The sequence below is a fragment of the Toxorhynchites rutilus genome, chromosome 1 (assembly GCF_029784135.1).
Source record: "Toxorhynchites rutilus septentrionalis strain SRP chromosome 1, ASM2978413v1, whole genome shotgun sequence".
NCBI classification, from domain to species: Eukaryota; Metazoa; Arthropoda; class Insecta; order Diptera; family Culicidae; genus Toxorhynchites; species Toxorhynchites rutilus.
The window spans coordinates 197,692,366-197,711,902 of NC_073744.1; the positions used below are offsets into that span (position 1 = coordinate 197,692,366).

The 19,537-nt window shown below is 39.0% G+C and overlaps 1 protein-coding gene across 9 annotated transcripts in view; it reads left to right on the top strand.

Annotated features, from left to right (window-relative positions):
• The first annotated feature begins 2,954 nt into the window (after window positions 1-2,954).
• Window positions 2,955-19,537, top strand: part of LOC129781086 (blood vessel epicardial substance) — a 196,467-nt gene continuing 179,884 nt past the window's right edge. For all 9 annotated transcript variants that reach the window (XR_008744100.1, XR_008744098.1, XR_008744101.1 and 6 more), the window contains exon 1: window positions 2,955-3,452. The gene's annotated coding sequence lies outside the window, so the exon portion shown is untranslated. The remainder of the gene's footprint in view (window positions 3,453-19,537) is intronic.

Below are 19,537 nucleotides of genomic sequence, written 5' to 3' on the forward strand. Positions count from 1 at the left end.
TGTATTCAGATATCCGCTCTTATGAGGTTTTTCTTTCCTCTCTGACTGTAGCATCGTGGCCAACTCTTCTTGAGGTTTTAACCAATTATAAAGGTCCTCTAGCGTCGGTATAAATGGATCAATTATATCTCTTGTTTTCTTTGTATCAGCTACAAACTTGATCCATTGATGATGCAAGTCGTTTGGAAGTTTTAAAACTAAATCACGAATCAATCTAGGATCATTGAGATATTCATCGTGTTTTAGTATTTTTATATTTGTCACGAAACAATCAAGCGATGTTACAAAATCAATCATTGTTTGGGGTGATCCAAAATGTGGATTCCTCGCATTTAGCATTTCCTTCAATAAATTCGAATAAATGGTTTCGGGATTTCCGAACCGTAGATTTAGTTTTTCCATTATTTTTGGAACATTAGCTTTATCGATTAAAAGAGCGCTCACTAATTTCAGCGCGTCTCCTTTGAGATATTTCTGTAAACGATTTATATTTTCTAAATCGGAAAAGTTTCCTTGAAGGGTAGTTTCTTCGAACGTTATTTTAAATCTAGGCCATATCTTATATGACCCATCAAAATAGGGGAGGTCTAAGAGAGATTGCCGGTGTAACAGTCTATTTGAATCAGGGGTTTCTTCTCTACCCTCGTTCTTAATTTTAAGAGTTTCTACTAGAGCCCGCATAGATTCTCTATGGATATTCATCATCTCTTCTATTGGTGTTGGTTGTGTTTTTTGAAGTCTTAACAATTCGTTCTCTATGGTCTTGCATTTGGGGCATATCCATCTTTCTGTTTGTTTAGGTTTTTTATTTAGGCCTGCGCATGTCAAATGGAACCATCGGTCACATTCATCGCACGCGACTAAATCGTCCCTAGAATCAGGCTCATTGCACAAGCGGCAATTGCCATTCTTATTCCTAATGAATTGATAAGACATGACTAAACTAAAATGGAAAAATCACACCTTTTTTGTTGATCCGGTCCTATCTCCGTCTTTCCGTGTTGGTGCTTGGGCGATTCTCTCCTTGTCCTGGGAGGCCTTCTGGCTCGGATGTTGTTGTCACCTCTGGTGGTGCTACTGCTGGTGCTGCTGCGTCTACTGCTGCTTAAGGTTTTTGCTGGTTAATTCACTTATATTTGTCTCCGTTTGAAAGGAACACTTTTGGCATCCACTGCCGGTTTCTTAATCAATTCACAATGTTTATTTCGGTTGAAAGAAACACTTTTGGCATCCACTGCCGATTGAAGAGTTCGCAAATTATCTTTGAAAAAGACTTTTTATTCGCGATTAACACTGTTGGCATCCACTGCCGATAAAATTTCGCGAATTATCACTTCTCGCATCCACTGCTGAGAAGAGTTCGCGAGTTAACTTTGAAAAAGACTTTTTATTCGCGATTAACACTGTTGGCATCCACTGCCGATAAATTTTCGCGAATTATCACTTCTCGCATCCACTGCCGAGAAGAGTTTCACTTTTGGCATCCACTGCTATTTGAAGAGTTCGCGAATTAACTTTGAAAAAGACTTTTTATTCGCGATTAACACTGTTGGCATCCACTGCCGATAAATTTTCGCGAATTATCACTTCTCGCATCCACTGCCGAGAAGAGTTTCACTTTTGGCATCCACTGCTATTTGAAGAGTTCGCGAATTAACTTTGAAAAAGACTTTTTATTCGCGATTAACACTGTTGGCATCCACTGCCGATGAATAGTTCGCGAATTAACTTTGAAAAAGACTTTTTATTCGCGATTAACACTGTTGGCATCCACTGCCGATAAATTTTCGCGAATTATCACTTCTCGCATCCACTGTCGAGAAGAGTTCGCGAGTTTCACTTTTTTCCACTTTGGAAATCTTCACTGCTCCTCTCTGGAGCCACCATGAAAAATTTCTCTATTGAAAGAAAAATTTTAACGCTTTCGCGTGAGTTCTGTTACAATACTAAAAAATTTATTCAAAAGTTTCACAATATATACATGGTTCCTTAAACTAAGATTGACGAGGAACATCTCCTCTCTCTCTCTTGAAAACCGATAACATATCGGTTTCGTTTAGATCATCTACCTTCCTTGTCCCTTCTTCTAGCGTATGGTAACGTGCAGTCTGAGACGGCTGCACTACCCTAAGAAAATACCTTAAGTTTATAGCACCTCGTCGGTGCGCCTATCTTATTCTTGGATTTCCCCTTTCCATCCTTCGCTCTAAATAACATCCTTTTATTTTATTACACCCTGCTGGTGTATCTGGCTGAGCGCAGCTAGGGATGGAAAAGGGTAATAAAAATGCATCCTAAATGATGCATGCATTAAATTGTTTACCGGACGCTATTTAAATATTCGTCCATTCTGAATTTATGACCGGCAATAATTTCGAACTACAAGCGTTTTCTAGCCTAACAAAACACTTGAGCTCTTACATCTTTTAATTGCCTTACATTGGTCCTTTCTAAACGTTTCTATACCTCGCTTGGAGGTCTTTTCTAAATATAATCTCAAATATTGCTTATCTTATGGATCTGTAACTCGATCCGCGATAAGCCTCAGCTGTCCGTAACATTGAGCAAACATATTATATTGCGTAGAATGCATAACGGTGAAAAAGTCGATTTTGTTCATTTGTTTCGCTCACGTCTCCTATACAAACATGGGCAGTATGGGAAACGATTGTATAAAGTGCGTTCGAGATCCTCTGCAAGTGATAATTCAAGATTTAAAAACACGATTCTGGCAACGCAGTCTGCCCCACTGTGTTCTGTAATCTTCTCCCGTTTACTCCAAATGGTAAACAAACCTCTCTGAGCTCTCTCTTTCTCATTCCATTTGGTCTCTCACTGCTTCTCACACTCTCATCCGCATCGTTTGCAGTGCAGCCTGCTGCAGAAAGAGAGAGAGAGAGAGAGAGAGAGAGTCGCTGTTGTGAGGCGGCCACCACTTTCGTCAGTGGTGTTGTGTGTACAACTTTATTCTGTGTGGAGACCTGCTCGCGCGCTGAAGGGATCCCCGCAGACGGGTTTTGTGTTTTACTAATTCTCTGTGTTCCCCCCGTCGAATGTGTGTTGTGTTGTGTAAAACAACCGTTTGTGCGAAAAAAAAAAGAACAGTTTGTTGTCGCGCCGAGTTTCTTCGGCGGCGGGTGAATGTGCATAATAAGTGCGCGAGTGGAAGCAGTCACCGATTCCGGAGGATTGGAATTAAAATTCGCGAACCCGCGACGGTCGGATTAAGGTGCTGTTCGAGTTCGAGTGAAGTGAGCAGCGTTTGTGAAAGTCCTGAAAAATTATTCGAGGAGAAGAAGCAAGGAAAAAAAAGTAATAGAGGTGCCTACTTGGATGTGTGTGATTTACTTGCCTACGAGGAGCGGCATAAAGAGAGAGAGGCAGCCGATGGTTGTGTGAAAATCCTGTGTATTTCGAAGATCGCTTATCGCCGTTTTTGCGGCTGCTCCAATGTAAGTGTGGCTTGATGCGTGTGACTGGTTGTGTGCACTCGGCATACACTGTAATCAATGTTTTTCCCCCTTATTCCTGTGATAAGAAAATCGCTGCATCGAAGGAAATTGTGCATTCCAGAGCTTGCTGCAGCGCTTACTCACCATCGATTGTCAGTACCAAAGTAGTTCCCGTTTTTTTTCTCCCTCGCCTCCTTCGATACGTAAGCACTAGTTCCAATTAACTGAGTGGCACCCTCCTTGTCCCTCCCTTCTGACTCCACGAACGCGAATGTAGAGATTCATATCATGATTACTTTCTGCTACCATAAACCCCGTTCATTTTTTTTCTTTCCCAATTTTCAACGCCCAACTTTCGCGTACCCAATTCGCGCTGATATAATTCGTCTCTAATAACAACACGGTTATAACAAATAGATAGCGCCGAACGCATGGCGGAAATTTCGCTGCTGCCGTTCGCGTCAAGCGTAGCGCGACTTCGGAAGCAAACAAAAAAAAATCGATTCTCGCTGTCATCCGTTCTCTAATGCTACTTAGAATTCCGACCGAAACAGAAGAATACGGTGCAGGCAGGCTGTTGTGGGTAAATCATGAATGGACGAATGAATCACTTAATTGAGCTCTTAAATCGTAGTTGACGACTTAAGTATACGCGGCTACACACAAACACATGCGGGAGCAAGCCTTGCTCCCCTCCCATTGGGCCTCGGCGTAAAAAAAGTCACAAGGTACAGCGCCCTTGTTTTTTTTTCTGCCGCCATCGTTCCATCGGAATAAGAATTTTAGCCGTGGATAAATCGAAACACGGCCTTTTCCCCTTTTCGATTCTTGATTGTCGTAAATATGGTACGCCACCGCCGCGCCATCATGACCATGTGGTGTTTATGGAATGGCTGCGGGGGAAAAACAAGTAAACAGTGGGTTACATCGTGGGGCACACACAGATCTGAATCCGGTTGCGTTGTTTGAATCAGCGAGAAGAGTATTCGAGGAATTGGTGGAAGTGCAAATAGCATGTGAAGAACCTTCGGAAGTCAATAATAACAAACTTGCGTCGGGGCGAACTCAAAGGTAGCAGCAGCAGTTTGCAGTTCCGTTTGATGCGAGGCTACATCTTCCGGCAAGCCAGCAAAACGCGTAATGTGTGGAGTTCCAATTTTGCGCTTAGCAGCGGTGTAAGCCAACAGGATTACGTAAGCTAATACGGCACAGAAACGAAATCTGATCCATCCAATAAGAATTTAACCTTAGGGTATGTGTCCACCAGTGATTTGTTTGCGTCTTCCTCCAATTTCACATTTGAGGGACTCAAAATGGAAGGGTCGACTCTCTCTTTTGGTCATAACATAGCAGCAAACACATTTTCAGCTGTATTTGATTATGTGGAAGATAGGTCAAATCCTCATCTATCGAATTTTTCTAGCAAACTCAAATTGAAACGTTTTTGCAGTTGAGTTATTAACTAACGAAAAAGTGGATGAAGAGAAATTGATCGAGCCACTTTCCTTTGAGGCCCTCACTTAGATTCTGTCGGAGGAATCGATTTTTCATAAAACCCTACTAAAGAAAATGACTCAATTGATTCTATCGCTAGGTTGGCTTCATTTGGAGGGCTTATCTCGAAGATTTAAACAAACTTTTTACTGCATTTTTGTTTGAGTATTTAACTATCTATCAACATAATTAACAAAAACTACTAAGAGTTATAATACAGGACGGACTCGATTATCCGGAATATTGATTTTTTTTTCACTCCGGATAATCGAATCCTCAAAAAGAGGAAATTGATTTTTGCTTCACCCCCTTAAAGTCAAAAACACCTTTCTCACATGAAAAAAATTAATTTATCCAGATTCTCTCAGGAGGTGATAGACGATCATATTTGATGAAAAAACTCCTCCTATGCATATGTTCCAATTTCAACAATGAGTTACAGAACTTTTGCTTCAAACTGGCTCTACATTAATAGGTACGCTACGGAAGACGATTCTGATGCTTTCATTTGAAAGATGAGAAAATTTAGTACGGGATATAGTAGTGGAACAACTGAATTAGTGAATTTTAATAACATTTTGGAAGTGAAACACTCAACAGTTAATAATTTTTAATGTGTTATTATTAATTTTATCCTAAAACATTATTTTAAACAAGATTGTTTCTATCAATTAAAACGATGTTCTTTAACCGCTCCACAACTTCTAACTTTCTTAATTTGGTTACATTTCCTCATGAAATAAGTCTTATTTGAAATATTATATAAAAGAATTTTTTTTTTCAAACTGAATACAATCAAGACCAAAATTGTATAAATTCGAATCACATATAATCGAGTCTGTATATAACCGAGTCCGATCTGTACTGTATTCTATTGGTCAAATCATTTCATTTGATACCAATGAGGGGATTGCGAAAAATACATAGTCGACCATTTTGTGGCGGCGACCTTTTCGAATTTATGTTGTTCATAGTGTAGTGTATTCTCCAAATCAAGCCATTCAGCCATTTTTTTTGCGGCGGCCAAATTGAATGTTTCAAGATCATGGAATACGCAGTTTTACGTTGACAGTAGAATTAAATGTATATTCCAAATTTCAGATCAATCATTCAACAGGAACGGGGTCAATTTTCTGTTAATAAGGGACAATCCAAAAACATCCAAACATACATAGAAACAGGTCAAGCTGAATGAAACCATTCAAAAAGGAATTAGTTGTTTGGCGACTGCGGCCATCTTGAAATTGGATTTTTCATTATCTGCTATGTTCTACTAGTCGAGAACTTTCTTTTGATACATTTTTGGACATTGTTCATAAATAACTGTATTCTACTAGTCAAACCCTTTCATTAGATACCCATATTGATGGGGTTCTGAGAAAATATGACATCCGCCATTTTGTAGTGGCCGCCATCTTGGATTTGCATTTTGACGTAGGACTACGTCTTTCATTTCTATACGAATAAATAAGTTTCGAAAACGAAAGCGTTACGCCGGAGACGGAGATTTTGAGAGTTAATAGCTCCTAAACAACTGAACGAAATGGTATGATAAACACTTCATTCGAAAGACAAAATGTCTACGCGTTCTATACTTGTTACTTTCTGATCCAAAAACTTGTTTCAATAGTCTTAAATTTGCTTTCAAAATAGGCTATTGAAATCACCAATCGGTATATAAGCGAGCGCCGCTCGGAAATCCACTCAGTTCTAATTGAACAGCGATTGGAGCATGTTGTCGCTGTTGTGGTGAAGCTCTTCATTTATCATGAAAGCGCGGATGAACGGCGTCACCAAGAGCCTGTTTGTGCACCTTAGGCCAGAAGGGAATCCATCAGGAGGAGAGTGATGCTACAAACGGTTCCCCGGGAAGATCTCGAAGCAGCCGCTACACACACACACATACACGCACGGAATTCTTTCCGTTTGGATCGAGAAAGATCCGGAAAATAATCTGCCAGTTCCTCTAGGAATTTAAAAATACATTCATGTGAAAGAGTTTATTTGAATGTTTTCTATCCATGTAACACTGTGACCAAATACATTAGGTTTTGTGATTTTTCAATCAATCGCAATCAACAGGATAGCTTCTGAAGATTATTCTTCCCCATCAGTAGGATATTTCCGTATCCAATATTGGATGCATAAAACCTTGTGCCTCCAACGTAACGCTCTCGTTTTCGAAGTTCTCCAAATATTCATTCATTCAGAATGAATTCAGATTCAACTTCATACAAATGATCTCTAAATCAACGATAGTCCTACGTCACCCTTGCGGTTATACCATAGATATAACCCACTTCCTGTTTTTCATAAATAACTGTGTTCTACTAGTCAAGCCCTTTCGTTTGATACCCATATTGATGGGGTTTAGAGAAAATATGTAATCCGCCATTTTGTAGTGGCCGCCATCTTGGATTTGCATTTTTCATGAATAACTGCATTCTACTAGTCAAGCCCTTTCATTTAATACCCATATTAGCTATTCAATATTGAATTATTATACTAATTTTTCAAAATTTCCGTAAATCAAAAATAAAATACTCCGGATAATTAAGTCTAAAATTACGGATAATCGAATCCCGGATAATCGAGTCTCCAGATAATCGAGTCCGACCTGTATTTGCATTAAAAAAATGGACAAAAAAGCTTCACACGCACTGACGAAACTACCCATATAGCATCAATCATAGTAATCCATGAGTCAGCAGCAAATATTGATCTCTATCAGTCGAACTCTAACCGTGATGGCGAACACAGTGAAGCTACTCCGTTCAGAAGTGTGCGCGTTCAAAGAACGGTACCCCGCCGCGTCGAAAACGGACATCGTGCGGCACTTTGTAGACACCGGATACGCCCGTTCCGGCATCTACAACATCTTGGCACTATTTGACAACAATCAGAGCATCGAAAGAAAGCCTGGTTCTGAACGGTCGACGACCCTGAGCGACAAGAAGCTCCAATGGATGTTGAAGAGAAAGATCGAGGGAAAAGTGGCTACATCGCTGCGTGCGATTGGCCGGGAGGTCGGCGCAACCGGCCAAATAGTGAAAAAGTACCTGGCGAACATGGACATACAAGTCAGGAAGCGGAAGTCCCGTCTACTGGTCTCGGAGCTGCAGGCAATGACGCAGCGGCAGCGGCTGAATAAGACGGTCAAGTCGATTTTCCCGGCATCTCACCCTGGATGGCAACGACTGGCAGGGCACTTTGTATTTTAAGTCTCCTACGAAGGAAGTAAGCTCCGGAGTGAAGTTTATTTCACACACCAAGTTCCCCAAGAAGATGCTGCTGGAGCTGACAATCAGCGAGAAGGGGAAATCAAAGCCGCTCTTCTGTAGCTCCGGACTGGCCGTGAACGGGGAAATGTATAGTACGAAGTGCCTGCCGGAAGTTGCGTCGTTCATCGAAAAATACCATAAGCGCGAATACGCGGAGCTCTGGCCAGATCTGGCATCGGCCCTCTACTCGAAACGATCGTTAGAGGAGATGGAGCGGCTGAATATCGATGTGGTACCCAAGTCGGCGAACCCGCTCAATGTCACCAGCTGCATTCCATCGAGAAATTCTGGGCAAACCTGAAGCGTAAGATCTACTCCAACAATTTTTGTCGTGAAATTTTTATTTTTCAATTAATTTATTTAATTGAATAGTAACATAACGCTACAAGCTGAACGCTCTGGATAATGCAATTTTTCTGAGCTTTAAAGATTTTTTGTATCTTCTATACTGAAAAACAAAATGAATTACCTTTGTTGTTTGAATAGAAATATGAAATTTGTATTCCCTGTTTAAAAAAAGACGGTTCTCATATAGAATAAAAACTAGAAGTGGGTTATATCTTTGATATAACCGCAAGGTGGACGTAGAACTAACGTTGACTTACCAATAAATAAGTAACAAGCATATAAATCTTAGACGTTTCATCTTTCGAATGAAGTGATTATCATACCACTTCGTTTAGCCGGAAAAGAATGATTAACGTTCAGAAGGGAAATCAATTCCTCCTTGGAAATACCCAGCGTAAATAGTATCCACTCCCCAAACCCCGACAATTGAAATCATCGTTGATCCGGAGCAGGATTATTAACGCTTGAGAAGGAATGGATTCCTCCTCGGAATTACTCAGCGAAAATAAGACCCCCATCCCAACAATTCCAACTTCCCAATAACGACGATCGATTGCAGCATTCGTAAACAAATAATTTTAAAAAGTTGCTTTTATAAATGTGATTCCTTCGATATAATAAAATATCCGCTTTGATCATATCCACTACACCGTATCATACCATATCAAATCCATAGTCAATCCGAGTACTCGCTGCGTGCATCTAATTTTCTATGCCAATTTCCCCAGGCTCCATGGTTTTGAAATCAGTGTTAGGGTAACATTCCGATTTGCAGAAACGCATGCGAGTACAAAAGTACTGGCAGCTCACATCTATTTTGAAATGTCGATTTTCCCATGCTTCATGATTTTGAAGTCTGTGTTAGAAAAACATTCCAATTTGCAGAAACGCAAACGAGTACAAAAATACCCGCTGCTTGCATCTAATTTGCTATGCCAATTTCCCCAGGCTTCATGGTTTTGAAGTCTGTGTTAGGAAAACATTCCGATTTCCAGAAACGCCAGCGAGTACAGAAAAGTACCTGCAGCTCGCATCTATTTTGCAGAAACGCAAAATAATACAAAAGTACTCGCTGCTTGCATCTAATTTGCTATGCCAATTTCCCCTGGCTCCATGGTTTTGAAGTCTGTGTTCGGGAAACATCCATCCATTCCAGCGATCGTACCCCAATCGTTGCGCAATTATAACTGAGTGGGTTTCCAAGCGGCACCCGCTTATATACCGATTGGTGTGATTTCAATAGCCTGTTTTGAAAGCAATTTTAGGGCTATTGAAACAAATTTTTGGATAAAAAAGTAACAAGCATTAACGTGTAGACATTTTATCTTTCGAATGAAGTGTTTATCATACTATTTCGTTGAATTGTTTAGGAGCTATTAACGCTCAAAATCTCGTTCTCCGGCGTAACGCTTTCGTTTTCGAAAGTTTGAAATTACACCCCAGTATAGAAATGAAAGACGTAGTCCTACGTCAAAAAAATAAATTGAAAAAAAGACATTTGGTTTTTCAAAGACCGATTCGTCAAAGGTCAATTCTTTGGTACCGATTTAATCAGTGGATCGATCCCTACGTCGTTTAGAAATTCGATTCGTCAAGATCGATCTTTTTCCAAAGATCGCCCAATCCTAATATGCATACTTTCTCGGCGACAAAAGCGTTGCTCTGTTGTGGTGATAGGAGAGTTCCAGTATTAGACAGACATTAGACAGTTGGAAGTAACAGACGGGAAAACCGTCAATTGAGTGAGTTCCATTGAAGAGGAACACATGATTTTGACGTAGGATTACGTCTTTCGGGAACAAATTGGGGTACAAATTGAAAATCGAAAACCGAGCACATCGTGAAAATTGTCCAATTTCAAACGCTTATTGCTCAGTCATTTCATGATGGATTGATAAAATGTTTGCGTCAATCGATTTTGGCACTTCATAACAATTTTTTATATTGAAGAAAATAATATATGTCATGAAACTAACTATCGAACAATTGAAAAATCTCCACCCCTATCCTAACGGAAATACCCACTTCTGATTGGTCGAAATTGACGACACATGCGGCGGGTCCCAAACAGAGACATCAAAATGAACCTGCCTGGGGGGAATCGGCATTGCAAATACATGAAAGTAGGAGGAGCTTTTGTTCCCACCGAAATATGTTCCCTAACAGAGACATCAAAACCAAGCTGCCTGGGGGAAATCAACATAGCAGATCCGGAGACGAATGAATCACTAGATTTAAAGTCTCCGTAAACGAAGGAAAAAAAAGAAGAACATTGCAAATACATGGAAGTAGGAGGAATTTCTGTTCCTGCCGAAATGTGTTCCTTAACAGAGACATTAAAACCAAATCACTATCAAAGAGATTAACGACATAATTCTTCAAACATTTCCAAAATCAACAGATAGCCTAACGGAATCCTACGTCAACTATGCGGTCGTGTCTCGGACACAACCCTCCTGTGACTTTTTTTTTCATCTGTATTATAGTGACTTTCAACTCATTTTGGCTGGTTCGTCACTTTTACTACCATTTTTGGAAGAATGTTGGGAGTGAGAATTGAAAAAAATTCTGAGAAAATCTGTATATCTGTATATTTAGCAAAAATAATCTGTATAAAAAATCTGTATGGCAAAAATAAGGGAAAAAAAATGAAAATTTTGCTTTATTCTAAATTTGTTTTTCTTATTTATGAGTTTTCGTATCAATACAACAAAATGAATCATAAAAAGGTTTTCTCATAATCCTCTGAATTGTATGATGTTTATACATGGTTATGTTGAACTTTGCCTTCAAATTTTTCGTCAATTTCATCCTTGAAGGTCCTCTTCGAGCCGATACGTAGTTCTTCGCTTTCAAAATAGAGGCTTTAATTGTGGGTGCCAACCGATTTCCGGATTTGTTTAGTTGGCATTGTAAAGCGAAAATATTCGCTCAACACACTGTGATGAATGTTATCGGAAAGTGTCTTACAAACGACCTATGCAATGAATACAAAATTTTTCTCATCACGTCTTCTGGCATCCAACAGCTGGAACCAAGTTATATCTGAGTCATTCAATTTTTGAGCAAGAAGATTCGTCTTGAGTAGCCTGAATTCGTTGTCCAAGCCTCACAATTCGAAGGATTATTATTACCTGCTTTAACGAATTGAGAAAATTGGCGCATCAAATCATTAAGGTTTGGTAGCTTGACGAAATTTTGAGGGTTTGTCAAGGCCGTGGTTTTGATAACCGGATTGCTAAAATCAAATTGCTTTGAAATCTGTTTCACGAGTTCAATATAGAAGTCACGACAAATCGATGTGAAGATCAGATTCCTAGCTGCATCCAATTCTCTTTCAGCTTCTTCCACATCAATACAAACGTAAACATCCTCAAGCTTCTACTGAAAATCTTCAAAATCTTTCACATCAATGTCAGCCTCAGCGAATGGTTGCACGTAGCTCTCCGAACATAAGTTACCCAACATGATCAGCAATATCATTTTGGTCTCATTACAAAGTTCGCAAAATTGTGAACTTTCTGATTGAAAAGTGTAAGTGTAAATAATCAGTATACGATTGGCGTATTGATTATAGTCATACTTGGAACGAATAGAATAGCTCTTAGAATCGCTCAAGATTTCGCTTAAAAACTGCCTCCAACGAAAGCCATCTCGTTGCGTTGCGTTCAACATTGTTATAAATCAAGGTTCAATAATTCAATATTTAAAAATGAATTTCAAAAAATCTGTAAATTCTGTATTTTTGCTGAAAATCTGTAATTCTGTATATACAGATTATGTATCTAAAATTTGGCGAAAAATCTGTAAAATACAGAATATTCTGTATATGTGGCAACCCTGTGTTTGAGATTAGTGAAACAAATTTATAGTACTCACAAATGTGAGTTTAATTATATCTCGAACTCCATATAACTCAATATTAGAAAATTCAGTAAAATATAAATAGAAATTCGGAAAATTATTTGCTATCCTGCAGCAAGTTTGAATATTGCTTACACCGTTCCATCGATGTAAAGATGAGCAAAATTTTCATATCTTGTTGCACCCATCTTGATTGACGTGTTCCAACTTCCTGATCACGATAGATACAATACGGTAGCGCAACTTATGAGAAAGGCCTTTCAGCCATCTTGGATTTTGTATGTAAACAATCTGCAATATTTTGCAATATCTTTTTTTCGCTCTTTGTGTGTGGAATTGTTTTGGTGGGAATAAGGGCATTGAAAAGTTGAAAGGTAAGTCTTTTACGGTTAAAGTTAGGTTTGTAATATACTCTATCTTATTATATGTTTCAGCTCAAGAGAATAAATCGACTTTCGATGTCGGTCGGTGATGGAGGTATTTTTCCCGCGTTTAGCAGTTAGAGACGTCGGTTAATTGTTCGATTGTAAGGTTTCTGGAATTTCAAGTTTTCCTATATCTAATATTCTTTGTTTCTGTGTTCTTGGTTAACAAAAACTTAATGCCTGTTTTTGATGTGGCATAAAAAGATGATATAAAAGGATTTCTAGGAATTTCTTGTTCAGCTCATATATTATAGAAAAAAAAAACCCGAAGCTGTAACGGTAAAAATAACCATAAGCCACCGATTAATTTATAATCTACAGTTTACAATTCTTCCGCAAGTGTAATTATTTCACAAGTGTGTATATGCGTGACCATTATATTTAGTGAACAACTATACGAATGTCAAACATTTGTACTTTACTTTTGCACGTATGAATCTAACGACGAATATATCGACGAATAATATATGAATCCGTTCAATCCGGTGACAAAAGGACTCAAATCAAATAAGAATAGTCCGAAAATGATATTATGCATTATATTTGATAAATATTCCACGCCACTGACATTAATTTATACATTTCATTGAACAATATTCTAAAATAGGAAAAAAAAGTCTCTTGTCCAAAAAAGTTACTCCTTTACGCGCGTCGGTGTCTCAGACCGAAGGTGGTGAAAAAGTGATATACGTCCGCTTCGTACCAACTTATACGATACGCTAAACGATGACGAACAACGAATGACGAAGCTAGAGAGAATCGCAATGTCGTAGTGTTGATGTTTTCTATCATGGTGTTTCGTCGAAATTCATCGGATATGCTAAATCATTTACGGTTGAAGCATAAAAATAATTCCCTGGAGGTGGAAGAGACTGGGAAGAAGAATTCAGGGTCTGCAGGAGTAAAATGCGGACTTAGATAGAATAGAATAGTTTTGAACAGAATAGATAGTTTTGAACAGAAAAAAATATATTTTTTTTATTAATCCGTTTATTTTTACAGGCTCAGTTACATAAGTTTAATGGAGCCAAACTCTTAACTATATTTCAACTAGCATATATCAACATGTTGTTTCCTTAATTCTATGGTTAATGAAATAGGAAACCGATTACTCGCGGTCGACTCGAGTTTAGAAGGGTGACACATTTTCATTAGGAAAAGGATGGGATGTAAGGAGATGTGTGTTTACACTCGCACTCACATTCACATTCACATTCCCATTCACACTGACACTTCACACTCAATTCTTAAAACTATCCTTACATCTAATATGTATTTACAATTTAACTTATTCTAATGTTAGTAGGAAGGGAACCGATAGCTCGCGAAGGACGAAAAGGAGGGGAAAAGGATGTATGAACAATCACACTCGAAGATCGATAGCTTTAAGGAAAACATATATTTGGGACATGTAATCAAGGTCTAACCGAGCCAACACATCTCTCACTGACACATTGGACTGCTTTCCTCCAGCCCGAAGGGAGTTTTCTAAATTCGATCTGGCGACAAGATACAACTCGCACGACCAAACAACGTGTTCGATGTCGTGGTAACCATGGCCACAACCGCAGAGTTTGCTGTCGGCAAGATTAAAACGAAAAAGCAGCGCGTCTAACGAACAGTGATTGGACATGAGTCGGGAGAAGGTGCGAATAAAGTCCCGACTCAAGTCCAGACTTTTGAACCACGTATTGAGGCTAACCTTAGGGATAATTGAGTGGAGCCACCGGCCCAATTCATCTTCGTTCCATTTGCGTTGCCAGTTAACGATGGTATTTTTACGAACTGAAGAATAAAATTCATTGAAGGCGATTTGACGCTGATAATTTTCGCCTTCAATTGCACCTACCTTTGCTAATGAGTCAGCCCTCTCATTACCCGGAATTGAGCAATGTAAAGGGACCCAGACAAAGGTAATGACATAACAGCGTCTGGATAAAGCACTCAAAATTTCTCGTATCCTCTCAAGGAAGTACGGCGAGTGCTTTTCCGGCCTCACTGAACGGATAGCTTCGACAGAGCTCAGACTATCCGTTACAATGTAATAGTGTTCAACAGGTCGTGAGGCGACGCTGTCCAGCGCCCAATGAATTGCTGCCAATTCAGCAATATACACTGAGCAAGGATACTGAAGACTGTGTGAGGTGTTAAAAAAATTGTTGAACACTCCGAATCCTGTGGACTCATTCATAGAGGACCCATCAGTAAAGTACATATTATCACAATTGACACGCCCATACTTTGCTTCGAAAAACGTAGGAACGATCCCCGATCGATGATAATCTGGAATTCCATGGATATCCTGCTTCATGGACAGATCAAAATGTACAGAGGAATTGATGTAGTCAGGAAAACAAACACGGTTGGGAATATACGAAGAAGGATCAACCTGCATGGAGACGAATTCATGATATGAGCTCATGAATCCAGAATGAAAATTTAGCTCGATCAGCTGCTCAAAATTTCCGATCACCAATGGGTTCATAACAGAAAAAAAATATGTTGGTGTGATAAAAATATTGTGCATTATTCTCATGGTGTGCCCTTTTTCAATCGTCCTCACAAAATCATGAAATGGTAAATTTATCAACATACTGAAATATCATTTGATTCAAAAACCATTATTCTGCACCATGTTTATTACAAAATTATATTTAATGTAATTTTTAGAATTATGCCATCATATTTTTTATCTTGAATGTCTGTTATTTTTGATTACAAGAAATAAATATTTGCTCGATTCATCGAATACTGAAAGACAATTATTCGAATGAATCGAATATTTTAAAATGACCCCACGATTAATCGACAATTGAATAAACGAAAAATTTAGACATCTCTATTTACAGTCAAACCCCTTTCCACAGTCCTCTGTATATTTTTACCGTTTCCCCTCGCGCACTTATTGACGACACGGTCACACCTTTATTCCACACATCTTGCTTCCTGATGTGGGCAGAGACAACTGTCAGTACAATGCGAATTATTTTTTTTCGCATCATAAGCTTGGAAAGTTTTATATGTTTTCGCTCTTTCGCAAGTGATCTCGCGCTTCGTTCTGATTGGTTGGCGAAAAAAGTTTGCAAATATTTGCGTAAATTTGTCTTCATTGTGAAGGATTCAAAAACAAGCTTAATCAAGACGAGTTTAGGTTTTTTTTTAGAAAATCCCCATGTTGCTAATAATACCATAAGGCGTTCAAATTGTTCAATTTTTTATGTTTTTTAACGATTTTCTTCAAAGAGAAATTATTATCATGGTTTGTCCGGTTTTAGTAATCATCATTTTTGAATGAAAAAACAGGAAGTGGGTTATATCTATGGTATAACCGCAAGAGTTGCGTAGGACTATCGTTGATTTAGAGATCATTTGTTTGAAGTTGAATCTGAATTCATTCTGAATGAATGAATATTTGGAGAACTTCGAAAACGAGAGCGTTACGTTGGAGGCACAAGGTTTTATGCATCCAATATTGGATACGGAAATATCCTACTGATGGGGAAGAATAATCTTCAGAAGCTATCCTGTTAATTGCGATTGATTGAAAAATCACAAAACCAAATGTATTTGGTCACAGTGTTACATGGATAGAAAACATTAAAATAAACTCTTTCACATGAATGTAATTTTAAATTCCCAGAGGAACTGGCAGATTATTTTCAGTAACGATTAGATATTTCCACATTTTCCTCGATACTGGAAGCCCACCAGTGGTTTATGCTAACTCGATAACCACCTGTTAATAGCACTTGATTGAAACATATTTGGTCACAGTGTTACATGGATAGAAAACATTCAAATAAACTCTTTCACATGAATGTATTTTTAAATTCCTAGAGGAACTGGCAGATTATTTTCCGGATCTTTCTCGATGTTGAATGGCATCCAAACGGAAAGAATTCCGCGCGTGTATGTGTGTGTGTAGCGGCTGCTTCGAGATCTTCCCGGGGAACCGTTTGTGGCATCACTCTCCTCCTGATGGATTCCCTTCTGGCCTAAGGTGCACAAACAGGCTCTTGGTGACACCGTTCATCCGCGCTTTCATGATAAATGAAGAGCTTTACCACAACAGCGACAACATGCTCCAATCGCTGTTCAATTAGAGCTGAGTGGATTTCCGAGCGGCGCTCGCTTAAGTTACCGATTGGTGACTTCAATTGCCTGTTTTGAAAGCAAATTTAAGACTATTGAAACAAGTTTTTGGATCAGAAAGTAACAAGTATAGAACGCGTAGACATTTTATCTTTCGAAGGAAGTGTTTATCACCCCATTTCGTTCAGTTGTTTAGGAGCTATTAACACTCAAAATCTCGGTCTCCGGCGTAACGCTTTCGTTTTCGAAACTTTGATTTTACACCCCTGTATAGAAATGAAAGACGTAGTCCTACGTCAAAAAAACGAATTTTCATGTAGATATTGCATTCTCATTGCTGGAGTTTTCTGTCATATCGATCCATTCATAAGTTGCACCTCGCGAAATGCAGAACATAACTTTTCCCACTGTTAAACCTTCAAATTCTCTGATTAAACATCTGCTTGTGCACGATGATCTATATATCAAACTTGCTTGGCCTTACGCCAAGCCACCAATTCACGGTTTACGAAGCGGCTCTAATGCCACAAATGGGATAACAGTGAACAAGAGCACCACTTTTTCTCAGTGTGCCATTCTCTGTGCTCCTATTTGCTCAAACTGTCGATGGAAGCCATCATGGCACCAAGATGTGTTGTTGTTTTTTTCTCGTTTGTTTTGTTTCAGACAAATTTGTTCCTTTCCACTTCCGAGACTTCAACCGGGGTGTCGGGTGTCACGACCAATTAAACATCGGAGGTCAACTCGAAGATATTTTACGGATACAGAGCACGAACACAAAGATACACAAATTTGCACAGAGTGACACGACACACACACACACAAACAACGAGGAGTGAAAGCAATCAACATGTTGCCGAAAAAAAGTCACACTTTAAGAACACCTTGACGTAAATCGGGCAGTGGGAATTCCCGATGAAAATGACAAAATTATTGGAGGTCAAATGAAGAATGCATTGGTACAGTGTTTGTTCTAACAATTTGGCGCATTGGGTGGTGAATTTTATCACTCACTCACACCTTTGCCTGGCAGAATCAGGGCATCGAAATTGGGATCGCGTACGGCACTGTTCCATTTAAATTTCCGATCGTATGCGCGATGTTTGCCATTTGTCGTTTTTTATTATGCTTCACACTTCTTCTTTTCCACGTCTTCTTATTCGCCGATACCTTCAGAAGTCTTCGGAAGAGGTGACACATGACTCGAGCGTGAAGCGCAGTGCACCACGACGACGCAATAAAAGCGAATACATGATTCAAAGTTTATGTGCGCTTTTTGCAGCGAAAGGGATATCTCGCCAAAATGGCAGGGTCGGCAAATTATGACCAGCTTTGTTCGTCATTCCAGTGGATGCTTACGGGGCAATACAGTTGTGTTCAAAATAATAGCAGCGCCTAATGCTATTTATATATTATTTTGACGTAGGATTACGTCTTTCGGGAACATATTGGGGTACAAATTGAAAATCGAGCATATCGTGAAAATTGTCTAATTTTAAACGCTTATTGCTCAGACATTTCATGATGGATTGATGAAATTTTTGCGTCAATCGATTTCGGTACTCCACAACAATTTTTTATATCGAAGAAAATAATATATGTCATGAAACTAACTATCGAACAATTGAAAAATATCAACGCCTATCCTAACGGAAATACCCACTTTCGATTGGTCGAAATTGACGACAAATGCGGCGGGTCCCTAACAGAGACATCAAAACCAAGCTGCCTGGGGGGAATCGGCATTGCAAATATATGCAAGCAAGTCGGGGGCATTTTTATATTGCAAGTAAGGTGACCGATACGATTAATTATAGCAAATAAAATTTAAATTTGGTCATTGAAACTTGAAATATGAAACGATTTATTTCAATTTTCATAAGTAAAAATCAAGAATCAAGGTGTGTTTCCGCTCGAGAACGGTTCGTTTGGTTTAACTTGTCTGTTTTGTTGTGTTCATTCTCACCCAAGGAAAGATTATACGGCGAGAAAAATTGGAAAAGTGAAGAAATATTATAAACAGTGATTTTCTCTATATATAGTATTAGTTGTTAGTCCAATTAAAATTCGCATTGGGTTGAATAAACACTCAGAGAGTAAATATTATGAAAGAAAATTATCTTTGCCATTTCAAATAAGTTTTCTCTATATTAGTAACATCTTTTAACTGATGAGAAAAAATAATAATTGTGTTCGGCATTGGTAATTATCTTATATTACATTGGTGAGTTTTTTTTTCTTTATTTCATCCATACATAACACAGGAGGCATCTCGTCTAGGATCACAGAGGGCGGTTATCATGAAATCTCGTTCTACTTCGGTATCTTTTATCATTTATTTTTTTTTATCTTCGCTTATTTTTCGTCGGCCTATTTCCGCCACTTTAGTGCCAATCACCGACATCAGGGAGCCGACTCCACCTGTTCCTACCTATCAGACTCAACAACTCATGAGCCGGGCCAACTTCTTTCACTTCCCTTCCGAAGGAAGACGTAACCAGAGATTTTTCGCCTCAGAAAATCCCAACGACGCCAGCTGGGATTGAACCCAGGCCGATCGGATTGTGAGGCTGTTACGCTA